Here is a 12579-nt window from a genome sequence, read left to right as displayed (position 1 = left end):
AATTTGCTTTCATTGTTTTTCCCATTTCTGAGTTTCAGTGAACCTCCCCGTGTTTCTTTTAAGCATCTTGGGAGACTACCACATTAAAAGATAGGACAGCATGTATAATATATATTTTCATTTTTAAGTATTTCATATGTTTGTTCTAATTGGGTATCCACGGACTTAGGATGATGCAAATAAAAGTGCCTAGAAGTGAATTAACAGATGTTATTTTGAAACAAGGGTACACAAACAGATCTGCAGCTTTCTGTAAATCGAGTGGAACAAAGAGCAGACAAAGTCACTGTGCTATTTTAACCTATACCAATGTTGAAGAGTAGCTTTTTCTCTCTCTTTACAAACCCTCCCTTAAAAAAAATATTCCATGCCCAAACTACTTTATTTCTTTCTATATTCATCTCGTATTTTCTCATTCATCAAAGGTTAATCAGCCTCATTTAATATATTTCAAATTGGGAGCTCAGGATGCTTTAACAAACAGGAATTTGTCTGAGCTTGGCTGGATTCCCTCAACTGCACACTCATCCACCAGTTGTAGATGACTGGTACTAGCCAACTGTAAACCACTGTTCCTGAACAAGTAACAATTGTTAAAATAAAATTAGAGTTTAGGCTATGTATTGTTCTGTGCTGCTATCAAAGGAAGCACTCGCATGAAAATACAAAAGCAGGAAACAGTAAAAAAGTGCATTCTGTGGCACCAGCTCTTTGCCAGCTTAAGTCTTCATTGCACAGTGTATCACACCAATAAATAAAAGGTGCACTGTGAGCAGCTTTAAAGCAAAAACAAACAACAAAAGAACAAAACAAAAATCAAACCAACCAAACAGCCACCTCCCTCAGCAATAAAAAAAAAAAACAACCAGCAGACTGAAGACTAAAGCAGTAAACAATTGTGACAAGTAAAAAATCTTCACAAAGGTCAGTGTTGTCCCTGAGATTTTTATTTCAGCCATTAGCTTTGAAAGCCAGACATAAACAAATGTCAGTAAATGCAAAGGGCAAAAATTAGTACTCTTATACAGCCATACTCACTGGCTTTCCGGAAATTATCCTTTTTTTCTTTAATTAAGTAACAAGATTATAATAATAAATTACAAGGAAGGTTTCCAGCCTACTGATTTACTTATTAAAAACTGCAAAATATCAATATTCAATTTACTCCTGGAATCCTCCTCCCATCTTGCATGTCCCTGGAATGACCCAAACAGCACTAACTGTAATAGGTGTGGTCAGACAAAGACCACACTTGAGACTTTTTCTGTGTGAGGCACCCAATGCAAAAATCAGCTCTTAGTACATCTTTACTTTCTAGCAGGTGAACAGAACTTAGAATCACAAGCCACAAGAAAAAAACAAACAGGTTTAATAATACATATTTTAAGAAATGCCACTCACAATACTGTAAGTTGAAATTGTATAGTAACTTACAACACTGTAAGTTTGATGTTAATTATAAAAAATTAACATCAAAACAGTGAAAAAATCATACATGTCACAAAACACAGCCTTCATTCATTTCTTCTTGACTGTTTCTATATTCTTTTTAATATGAACGAGACATGTAAGAAACAAGTAGGTAATGCTGTTAGAGAAGCACATAACACTTAAATTAGATACATAAACACTTTTTAGGGTAAAAGTAGATCTCCAGAGACAATATAAACTAATTGCTAGACTTCACATTATTTTTAAGTATGCTTATAAAAAAGCAAATACATTTTGAAATCAAAACCACTTTTAAAAAACGGTGGCTAAAACTACTTAGTTTTCTGTTTTCACCTTAAATAGCACAAACACTTTAAAATGTTTACAAAACTTATTATTATGACAAGAATATATGCTTGATGATATGAGTTCTGCTGAGTAACTGATATTAGCATCCCTATTTTCGGCAGTGTTACGTGACAAATCCATCATTCTTTAGCTTGCTTAGGCTGAGAACAATCCAAAATAACTACAGTGTCAACACTGTGTGTAAACACTCATGTCAGAGATAGAGCCCCTTGCAAAGTCTGACTGTGCTTTAAGCTTACTTTCTTCCCAAATTCAACCTAATTTTTCTATGAGGATGAGTTTGTGCTTTCGTAACTGCTCCACACAAATCTGTGTTATCAGTCCTGCTCAGAGTAACAGACATCAAATTCCATTTCTGTCCTTAGCCATGCATGGCTCACTCTCCATGCCCACAGCATCTCCTGTCATCCTTACCACCGCTAGCAATGTACAGTCAAGCCTGATTTAATGTTCTTCCCTGAAACAGAAGGCAAAAATAAACACAAGGCGGCAAACCAAATGCTAACAACCTTGGGTTCAAATTTTACCCATCCTGCATAGCATCAAAGAGGCCACCTCAAAATGTTTACTGCTTTACCTCCTCTCAGTCCACATGACAGGTTTTTGTTAGTTCATGCGTCTTTCAGTTTCCATCTGACTTTATTGCCTGGCTTTGTTACTGAATAACTTATCAAACCCCAAAAAGGTTTTATCAACCCTCAATTCAATCAGATAATTGAATCGGGGAAGGTTCTGGGATTTGCTTGATGCAGATCACTTGGAAAAGAAGTTTCCTGATGAGTTACTTCAGGGAATGTCTGCATGAGCCTCTGAAACCCACTATTGAGGGCAAATTAGAGGAAATACAATAGGCTTTCCATCTCTCACATCCTGCACTCTATATAGCAATAGTGCATTTGTGCCATACTTTTTCCATTAATAATACTGCTTTGTGTTACCTGTTTTCAGATCTTGCACACTAAACCCTAGCTAACCGACTATTTGTTTCCTAACTCCCTTATTTTCCTTCTTAAACATTCCTGGAGTGATGACTTTAAAACAGGAAACATTACTAGGTCAATTAATCTCCATGTCAGCCTGAGGGCAATACAGAGGCAGGCAGTGAAGGAACTGGCAGGATGGCAAATATAAAGCAGCTGAGTAGCACAGTTTAGTCAAGAACAGCACAGGGCTGAGCACAAGCTAACAGACTCCCAGTACTGCCACTATAGGAACACACAAAGGAAGTGATTAATTAGCTTGATAAAAGGGAAAGAAAGAGGATTAACATCTACTTTCGATACCTACATATATCCCCAACTTTTTTTTCAAAAGCACCAAACTGTCAGCCCAAGCAATGGGCTCAGCGATAGCCTTGGCAGTGACTTCTAAATCCATAATGATACACTATACAAAAAGTATCCAGTGTATCAGGAACATACTTCTGTGCCTCTGCTAGGGGGAAGCTCACCTGCCCGAGGGGCACACAGCTGCCAGAAAATCTGCAGCAACTGAACTGAAGTGCCAAGAAACACATTAATTAGGAGCAATTTGATATTGGCTCTACAGAGGGCTGGAAAGTTTAATGTTTTTTCCTCACTGCCATCTCTAACCTCTGTGATACCACAAATGCTTCTGCTCAGTGACAGAAGTATCCCTTTTCAAATGATGGGGGGAGATGAGGGCTATTAGCATGGAAAGTAGTGCAGCTCCTGAAATTCCCACCCATGCCCACATGAAGGTACAGATTTCTCTCCTACACTGAAAGAGACCATTCAGGGATTACAAGAGCAATAATTTTATGCAAAAGAAGAAAAAGAAAGAACCCACTGACAGTGAAAGTTTTGGTACTCTAGTTAGTTCACTTTCTTGGTTCCTTAAAACAAACACACCTGACCACCCATAGACTCTCTGAAGCTGAGCTACACAAGTGTGATATACCAGGCAGAAATTAATAGTTGGGTAAACGACTTAAATACAACAGCCAATAAATCAGAAATCAAAGTGGATTTGAATTTAGTATACAGAGAGCCTCTAGTAGAAAATGTTAAAGACCTGATAGTAGAAAAAATGAAAACTACTGCTTTAAGAAATTGAATTTAGGTCACAGCTGCCCAATAGGCTATCATACGAACGTATACACATCACTATTAAAAATGAAGGGTTTTAATTTCATCATGGAGTGCAGACAATATGCTGCATGTAACAAAACAGGTACCACAGACCAGGTCAGACCAAAGAGACAGACTCCGCAATTGCTTTCAGAGGCTGCCATACTCAAGAACAGCTTTATGGAAGGCAGCTGCAGATCACAGCTCTGTGGGAGCTTGGTATCAAGCAATAGAGACAACAAGCCAAGGAAGAGCAAAAAATTGTGCTCCATCGGTGATCACATTCCTCCATGCCTTCTCTCATGTGATAAGCAAGTAAGAAACAGCCTCACCCTATCATTCATAAGATTTGATTACATGTCACTAAGGACTCAGGTGAAAATCTTTCTCTTTATTAAAAAACTTTAATAAAAATCCACCTTTGGGAGAGGGCCACAAATCTGATATTCCAAGGGAGCAGAATAAGAAAACATGTTAATTAATGATGGGGACAAACATTCCAGGTTCAAGCAACCTGAGAAGAGCCAGCGATTAATTCAGCAGTATCTCTGGGACAAATAATTTTCCTTTCCCTGTAACTAATTTATCTTTTACCAGTAGGGCGTTCTCATATATGGGAATTTAAGTTTATGGCACATTAAAATTCAGCTATATCATATTACTTAGTAACTTACAGGACAGGATCATTTACAATTCTGCCTCAAGACCTCAGAATCCAGTTTAAAATGGAGATTCTGTTTTAAACAGAGACTCTGCAAACAAAATTACCCTGACCTGGCCAAAGGCCAACCCCAAGACCACTGCAACTTTCTTTTCCTCAGGCTACCTTAGCACAACTTCCAAAAATGTTCCTGAAGACGTGATCTACCATTATCCATTTAATTGGACAAGTTTATACTTATGACAAAGAACAGAGACTGCTGCCAAGAAGTCATTCAAATCAGATACGAACAAGGTGTTGGTCCAACTGTGGACACCCCAGCACACTTCACACATTTTTACAAATATGCACCTTTGGCACAACGGGTCACCAAGTTATTTCTGTGACTGTAAGACAGCAAAATAAGTTAACGAAATTTCTTCTCATACTTTCCTTTTTCATCTTGCTTGTCTGATCTCATTTTGAATAAAACTTTACAGCTTGTATTTGTACAGTGCTTCCCAGGCCCTCCTCTCTGCACCTCACTCTGCTGGGTGCAGTATAATGAACTTGGGAGCAATGACCCTGCTCACAGTCCAAAACAAAGTACACAAACGAAAAGCAGCCCTGCCCCAGTGAGGTGCCCAGGGTCACCCCAGAAGATTTCACAGTCCACCACATGGGTAAGGCATAGCGCCAACTTGTTCCCATATGACAACACCTTAAAAATTTAAAACCCATTATTTAATACACTGTGTATGTTAAAATGTCCATCTTATCTAGAGTGGCTGCCTGCCAAAAACATACCATCACAAAGCATCTCACAAACTGAAGACCACCTCCACTACTCAATCTAGGCCTGAGTTCTCTACTGAGCAGTCTCCTACAATAGCTTTTGTAATACACTGTATTTAATTCTGAGTGATGACTAGCAGTATTTCACTAAACTTTAACACCACACACTAGCAAGGTATTTAATCACTTTATTTCAACAACAATTTATTGTTCAGTTTCTAGAAATTCAAGTCTGGCAAGCTTTTTAATATGACTGAGAATGTTTTACAGAAAGCAAAAAGCACATTTCCCGTTCTGTTCAGCATGCTCAAGTCCATTTCTTCTTTGCAGAAATGGACAACTTTGAAAAGAAAATCCTTGAATTAATGTAAAAGAGTATCTGAAATCTGGTAGCTAACACTGATCAGCGAGGTAAAGAAAGTGAGGTAATTTCTAAAGCACCGCTAGAGATGGGATGTTAATTTTTCAATCTGCTGTGAAACTGATTTCAGGAACATAATGGAAAGAGGAAACAATTGCATATTACCAACAATGCAAAAAAACGTTTGAAATATCCTATTTATCTTCCCTCTCTAAGGGATGTGGACTCTTTTGTACTCCTTGATGATGTGAATCACAGATCGGCATTCTGGGAATCAAGCCTATTCCCATTTACCAGTGTAATATGATCATTTAGCATAATTAACATACGATATTTCATTACTGCCATGGATTTGGACCAGATCTGAAATGTAAATATTTATCAAACTGTACATCCTAGTGCCCAGTGCTACACAATGGTGTAACTTAAGACACTCACTTGATTTGCTTTCTCTTCTGGGGACAGAGTTAAGGCTGCTGTGGGAATTCTCACTTTCATAACATAAGGCAGTTTAAACATTATAGATAATGTTACATTAATTTCTGCAGTATCAAATTTTAAAGGTGTGGAAACAAGATGAAAGAGCTCACAGTACAGCAATAATTTCAAGTGGCACAAGCATGAACAGAAAGAAAACTCCTGGAACAAATAATAACCATTTCAATCTTCCCCAGCTATCCTTTCCCTAGTGTACTCCAACACCCAGCTTTCCCAGGACACAGGAATCAACAGAGCACCATTCTGTATGATTCAGAGCATGGCACACATGCAAAAAGTAGTCAAAAAACTCATTGCAAGATGTAAATACACAGCAGCCTTAAGCAGAGACATTTTATGACTAAGTCAAGACTCTTTATAACAATCTTAAATTCGACAGCATGAAATTTCATAGGTTCTTTATCTTACATACTAAAACATTGTGTCTCATCTACTACAAATACAGATGTTACCTGCATTGATGCCTAACACCCCCAACTATCTCTTCATTCTTTATCTTGCCACAGAAATACCTGGAAGCTATTCATGTCTGTGCTGGTTTTGGCTGGGGTAGAATTAGTTTTCTTCACAGTGGCTGGAATGGGGCTATGTTTGGATTTGTGCTGAACACAGGGTTGACAATACAGAGATGTTTTTGTTATTGCTGAGCAGGCCTTACACAGAGTCAAAAAAAGCCTTTTTTGCTTTTTTTGTGACCATGCAGGCAAGTTGGGGGTACATGGGAAACTGGGAGGAGACACGGCTGGGACAGGTGACCCAACCAGACCAAAGGGATATTCCAGACCATTTGGCATCATGTTCAGTATATAAAGGGGGAGGAAGAAAAAGGAAAGCGGGGGACACTTGGAGTGATGGTGTTTGTCTTCCCAAGGCACCTTGATGGGGACTTGCTCTCCTGTAGATGGCTGAACTCCTGCCTGCCTGTGGAAAGCAGTGAATTAATTCCTTGCTTTGCCTGCATGAGTGTCTTTTGCTTTCCCTATTAAACTGTATTTATTTCAACCCACAAATTTTCCAGCTTTTACCCTTCCAATTCTCTCTCCAGTCTCGCAGGTGGGGGGGTGAGTGAGCAGCTTGGCTGCTGACTGGGGTTAAATCACAGTCATGTCCTATATCAAATGTATAGATTTTAAGCTAGTTGTATACCTCATATTAATGCATCTTATTATTAATTTTTCTCTTGGAAACACACGGATCCCACTAGTGAAATTTTCCAGAGCAGTTATACAAGAGAACTATTGCCTTGACACTGAAAGTGTCACACTGAAAAATCCCTCCCAGTATATTTCTCAGTTCTCCCTTCCATAAACAGCATCCCAAGGTTGATGCATCTTTGCCATGTGCCCAAGACTGAGCCATTGTGTGGCATCACCTGTAATGATGATTTACACAGGTGTAAAGGAAAGCGTCAGCATTCCTTTATATTAGCCTCACCTAACATATTCCTACCTTTTTCAAATTGCAAGGAGATTCTTTTCCTTCACAGACCATAATCTTCTTTCATTCATCCCAAAATGTACAACAATAGATGTTCTTTGCCTGCAGTTGTCTTTACAAGTTTTACACAGCAGCACAGAAGTATGAAATAGTTCTTGGCAAGCCAAGTGCAAGAGTGGACTATTATCTCTCTGTTGCTATTACTGCTTGGACTTACCAACCTGCACTCCTTGCAGCCTTTGGCAGAACACATGACATTCAGCAAAGAGGTAGCTCACACTTTTTCTTTTCCTAAAGGAGCAAAACTTGCTTCTACTATGTCAGAAACATAATGAAAAGTTACTTCTAGCCAAGGCTAAATCCCTTTAGAACACAGGGAATGTAAAAACACAAAGCAATGGGCCTGCAGCTGTACTAAGACAACTAACCCCAGGGTAGCAGTGGGTTCCTCCACGATAAGTCTATTTTTCCAACCTTTTATAGAATAGGGTGTTAATAGAATTACCCTTGCACAAAAGGATAGATGGACTAATGAAAGTGCTATCAGTTTGAACCCTGTTTTGTTCTTCCCTGCTTTCTTTCCCAAAAAATGTCACTGGTAAGAAAAGAGAGGAAGAAGAATATTTGCATATAGTGAAGAGAATTACTGTCCTCCTCTGCTACACTTCCTTTGGTACTTAGAGCAGCATTTGGAGACAACCCCAACAACAACCATGTTAGTGTGGACTCTCTCAGCACTTGTGGAAAGAAAATAACGGATTACAAGAAAGTTTCCTAAGGGCTTAGTGTTGGACCAACTCATCTACCCTTAATGTCAATGTGAGCAGTACAAAAGCCAAGGTTGACTGACTCCAAGTATCCTTCACAGAGATCTTACTTACTTGAGGTAATTCGATGTACACCGATGAAAAAGTCACAGATCAAACCTGGAGAGAAGAAGAACAAAATTAACTTTTTTGCCTTTTGAACCCATTTCCCACTACAAATATAATTAGCTTAGGAGGACAGAAAGAAGAGATTAAGGGAGGGAAAAAAAAAAAGCAAACCCAAACAAAAAACAGGAAAAGGTATGTCAAATTCCACCTGCTTCTGAACAGAAGGAGTAAGTCTAAACACTGGTCTCCAGGGCATAATATATTGATTTCATCTGGACTTGAATTTAAATAATAGCAATTAGCAAAATATTAAAACGGATTTACAGAAACTAAAGAGAAAACAGAGACCATGGGGAAAAGCAAAAGTTGTGTGTCAATGAAGTCAGAAATACTAGTCAGAAAAATTCAGTGCTTCTACCCTTTGAACTCAGGTCCCCCATTATCACCATGACATCTGATGACCTGCCTACAGCAGAAAAAAAACAGAAATTAAGCAAGACCTTTCCTGATGAACCATCCTACACTAACCTCACTTTCTGACTGGTCTCACCTTTGCTTCCAGTAAAACAAAGTGGAATGAAACTCACACAAATCCACACCACGTAAAAGCATTCCACCTTCTCCAATTCATACTGGAACTTTTAGGGCTGTAACAACACTACTCCAATGTCAAAAATAGCAAACTGACCAGAGTGAGACTAGGCCTTCCTCCAGCCACATGGAGAAGACACAGAACAGTACCATCTCCAGTGTTTAAAAGCCCATCAAAATTATTGCAGCTGCATACCAAAAAAAGTACAGACTGATAATTTAAAAAAGAATTGTGATTATTCACTAAACTTTGTCACCAGAAATGTTTCCATTATTCCACTGTTGTTGATTTTTAAATGAATGCTTTCCCTTGGCCTGCTTCGCTGTACCAAGTAAGATAATGAAACACTTTTGTTGATTTCACAGTGCATTTACTTACCTGCTTGAGCACATGGACACCTAAACATAACATACAAATCAGTTCTATATACCTTCCTTAAAGGAAACTAATACTACATGAGCACTAGGCTCATCACTGATGTCAGGCTCTATGTCAAGCACACTCAGAAATCCACCCAACCTAAATAGCTCCCCAAAGACAGAAGTGACAACAATTTCAGCCACTGAACTACTCATACAGAAGTAAAAAAGTTGCTCAGCAATAAACAAAAACTGGAAAAAAAAAATTGATAATTAAATAATCCAAGTTTCCCACAGTTCCACTCATAAATATTGGCTAGTTAGTCAAACTGATGTCACACACAGTATGCTGTCAACCACATTTAGAGATGAACTCCATTTACCACTGATGTAAGACTGTTACGAACACAGCACGATCTGTAGCCAATGGTCTGAGAGAAGTACTTCAAGTCATGTAATCCAGTGACAGACAGCAGTCCTAGCCACATCAGAGATACACTGCTTGGCTTGACAAAACCAGGTCTATGCAGTAAAATTAAGAAAGGAAAATTAAATACTTTCAAGAAAACCGCTGGAAGAAAGAGGTCTTGCTGTTAACATTGACAACAAACTCAAAGAAACAAGAACCTTTTGACAGACCAGAACCAGTGAAATGAAAATTCACAGGCAGATGAACTGAAGAGCTCAGTTCATGCCCCCCCAAGACTCAGCACAGGCATCAGGTAGGTACAAGGTTGTTGCAGTGAATGATGCTGTTGGAACAGCCACTCTGCACATCCTTCAGAAATTTGCATCTTTCACCATGGTGTCTACATGAGTAGGGAACTGTACTCAGCAGCCAGGCAACCTCTCCAACTCACAGTTCACAGCTGAGGGAAGTAAGGAGACGGGTCTACCTTTCAAAGCATGAGTCCTACAATATGAGAGCTAGCGAAACCCAGAAGAAAATGTAGATCTTTTCTCCTTTAGAAAGCTCAGGTAGACACATCTCCTGATAACTGTTAGGTACATCACCATACTTCATCCTCTAAAATAAAGCATGCTTGTCTTCCAGTTCCTCAAATCATGCCCCAAGGGTGAGAAAAGTCTGTTTGCTTTTGTAAATGGATGCCTTGGACTAATGTTATCAGCACCAGGTAAATACCTACTTTGGCTGCCACTGACAGTTTCGAGTTTGCTATGGGGATATTCTATTTCTGAAGTATGGGATGGATGGATTTTATCAACAAAATTAAAACCTACATGTCTGACTACTTTCAGATCTTTGAAACAGAAATTGCACTGTCTAGTGATCCAAGTAGAAACAGTCTGATAGTAATCTCTTACTAACTTAAGAAGAACACTGAGCACAGAACATAACCTCTCAGTGTCTCTTAAATTAAGAGGGACACCTTAGCACCTTCAAAACAGACAAGAGCCCTAGGAAAATTTTGAGAAATCACTTTCAAATTTTAAAAACAGATTAAATAAATACTATTTGCTAAAGCAGGAAGAAAGGTGGGGATTCCTGCATGAAGCAATATTTCTCTTTAAAGAGCTCTTTAAAAAGCAGTTCAGAAAACCAGCTACATATCTAAATTACTTGGACCTGTTTTGCTTCCCTTGCTGTAGTTTAATGTAGAAACAGCAAGGAAGAAATGGACTAAAGACAGCAAAACAGAATCTATGGCTCTTTTACCATAGAATGAACTTTCTCAGCTCTTCAAAGAGGAATTGAAAGAGAACAGAATAAGAAGGAAGAATTGAAGATAGAGACTACATAGCTGGGAAAATCAAGGTACAATGAGACACAAGCAGGAGTTTCTGCTTTCATAAAAGAAAGCAAGATGCAATAGGGACTTCTTCGAACTCCCTGGAGAGCAGGAAATGAAAGGTGAATTTTTCAGGGAAAACTGACTGCTTTCAAAGACATGTCTTCAGAAATTATCTTAAGAAAAACAGAATGAAAAGGGAAGAGCTTCTTGTTTAAGTTTTGGGGGATGCTTTGTGGTGACTATTCATCAGGGAACAGTGGGACAACATGGAGCTTGGAAAACTGAAAGGCACACAGATAAATTTACACTGGTGTGGGAACTTAAGGCACTGTTTTCATTTCCTCCTCCTGGTTTTCCCTAGAAGATCCCCTCTCTGCTTCACAGTCCTTTTCACTTTGCCTCCTGTATAACTGGAATAGAGAACACATCCAAAAAGCTCCTCTTCACAATGAAGTTTCTTCCTCTACAAATAGTCATATTCCTCTATGGATCACTGGTCCCAGCAAGTACTTTTACCATGGCCACCTTATCCTAATCTATGACCATATTCACCCAAAATACTGTCTTGAGTCTTCCCTGTTACCCACCTGAAATAGGAGAAGTTTCAGAGTGTAGGATTTATTCCATCTTCCATCCTGAGTGGGTGCGAGGGGAATATATTGGAAATTTTCCCAGAGCTGCAGGTCTTCCCTCTTGCTCTTTATCTTTGATGGTGTCAAATAGCTCAGTAATAGGTGTCAACACTCCCCATATCTGCCTCTGCTGCTGTCCACAGTGTCCCAGGTGCTATGAATGCAAAGTCTTGCCTGTCCTGCTATTTCTCCGTTGCTGAGAAACAGATCAGCAAGAGCCTTTTTAACACTCAGAGCCACTGTTACTTGGCAAAACTTTGTGAGACAGCACAGCAGCAGTGGAGAGATCCAAATGCTCTGCTGTATGAAAGAGAATAACTTTATTTATATTTGGAAGGTTTCCTGTACAGGCTTTTAAGCCAGCCATTTAGGTCTTTATTTTACAAGGAGACATGCTCCCATCTGCATGTTAGTACAGGTCTCTTCTATTGCCAGAACCATTATCCCATTCCCCTAATGGTATTTTGTCCACATGTATATAAATATATATAAACAATACTGTGCAGACTGTCCTCCAGTGGAAACAACACACTAGACATTCTTAAAACGTTGCTTTCTATCCTTCACAACTTCAGCTGCACTTTCTTCAGACAAAGTCAAGTAACAACCCTCATTCACATATGGTTACAGTCTTAAAATAAAATGGAATGCAAAGGTGATTTGGGGATAAGTATGTATTTAAGAAATCAGGGAACTGTCTAAAATAAAGCTAGTTGAACACTACCTTACACTCAACTGTATGCAGA

At 38.9% G+C, this 12579-nt stretch overlaps 1 protein-coding gene across 2 annotated transcripts in view; it reads right to left on the bottom strand.

The window, feature by feature from the left end:
* The window catches only part of TSPAN9 (tetraspanin 9), a 172163-nt gene that overhangs the window by 153124 nt on the left and 6460 nt on the right, over positions 1 to 12579 (bottom strand). For both annotated transcript variants that reach the window (XM_051780836.1, XM_051780837.1), the window contains exon 2: positions 8503 to 8547. The gene's annotated coding sequence lies outside the window, so the exon portion shown is untranslated. The remainder of the gene's footprint in view (positions 1 to 8502; positions 8548 to 12579) is intronic.

The sequence above is a fragment of the Manacus candei genome, unplaced genomic scaffold (assembly GCF_025592945.1).
Source record: "Manacus candei isolate 608988 ecotype Guabito, Panama unplaced genomic scaffold, ASM2559294v1 h1tg000014l, whole genome shotgun sequence".
Classification (NCBI taxonomy): domain Eukaryota; kingdom Metazoa; phylum Chordata; class Aves; order Passeriformes; family Pipridae; genus Manacus; species Manacus candei.
This window is presented reverse-complemented; position numbering and strand designations above follow the sequence as displayed.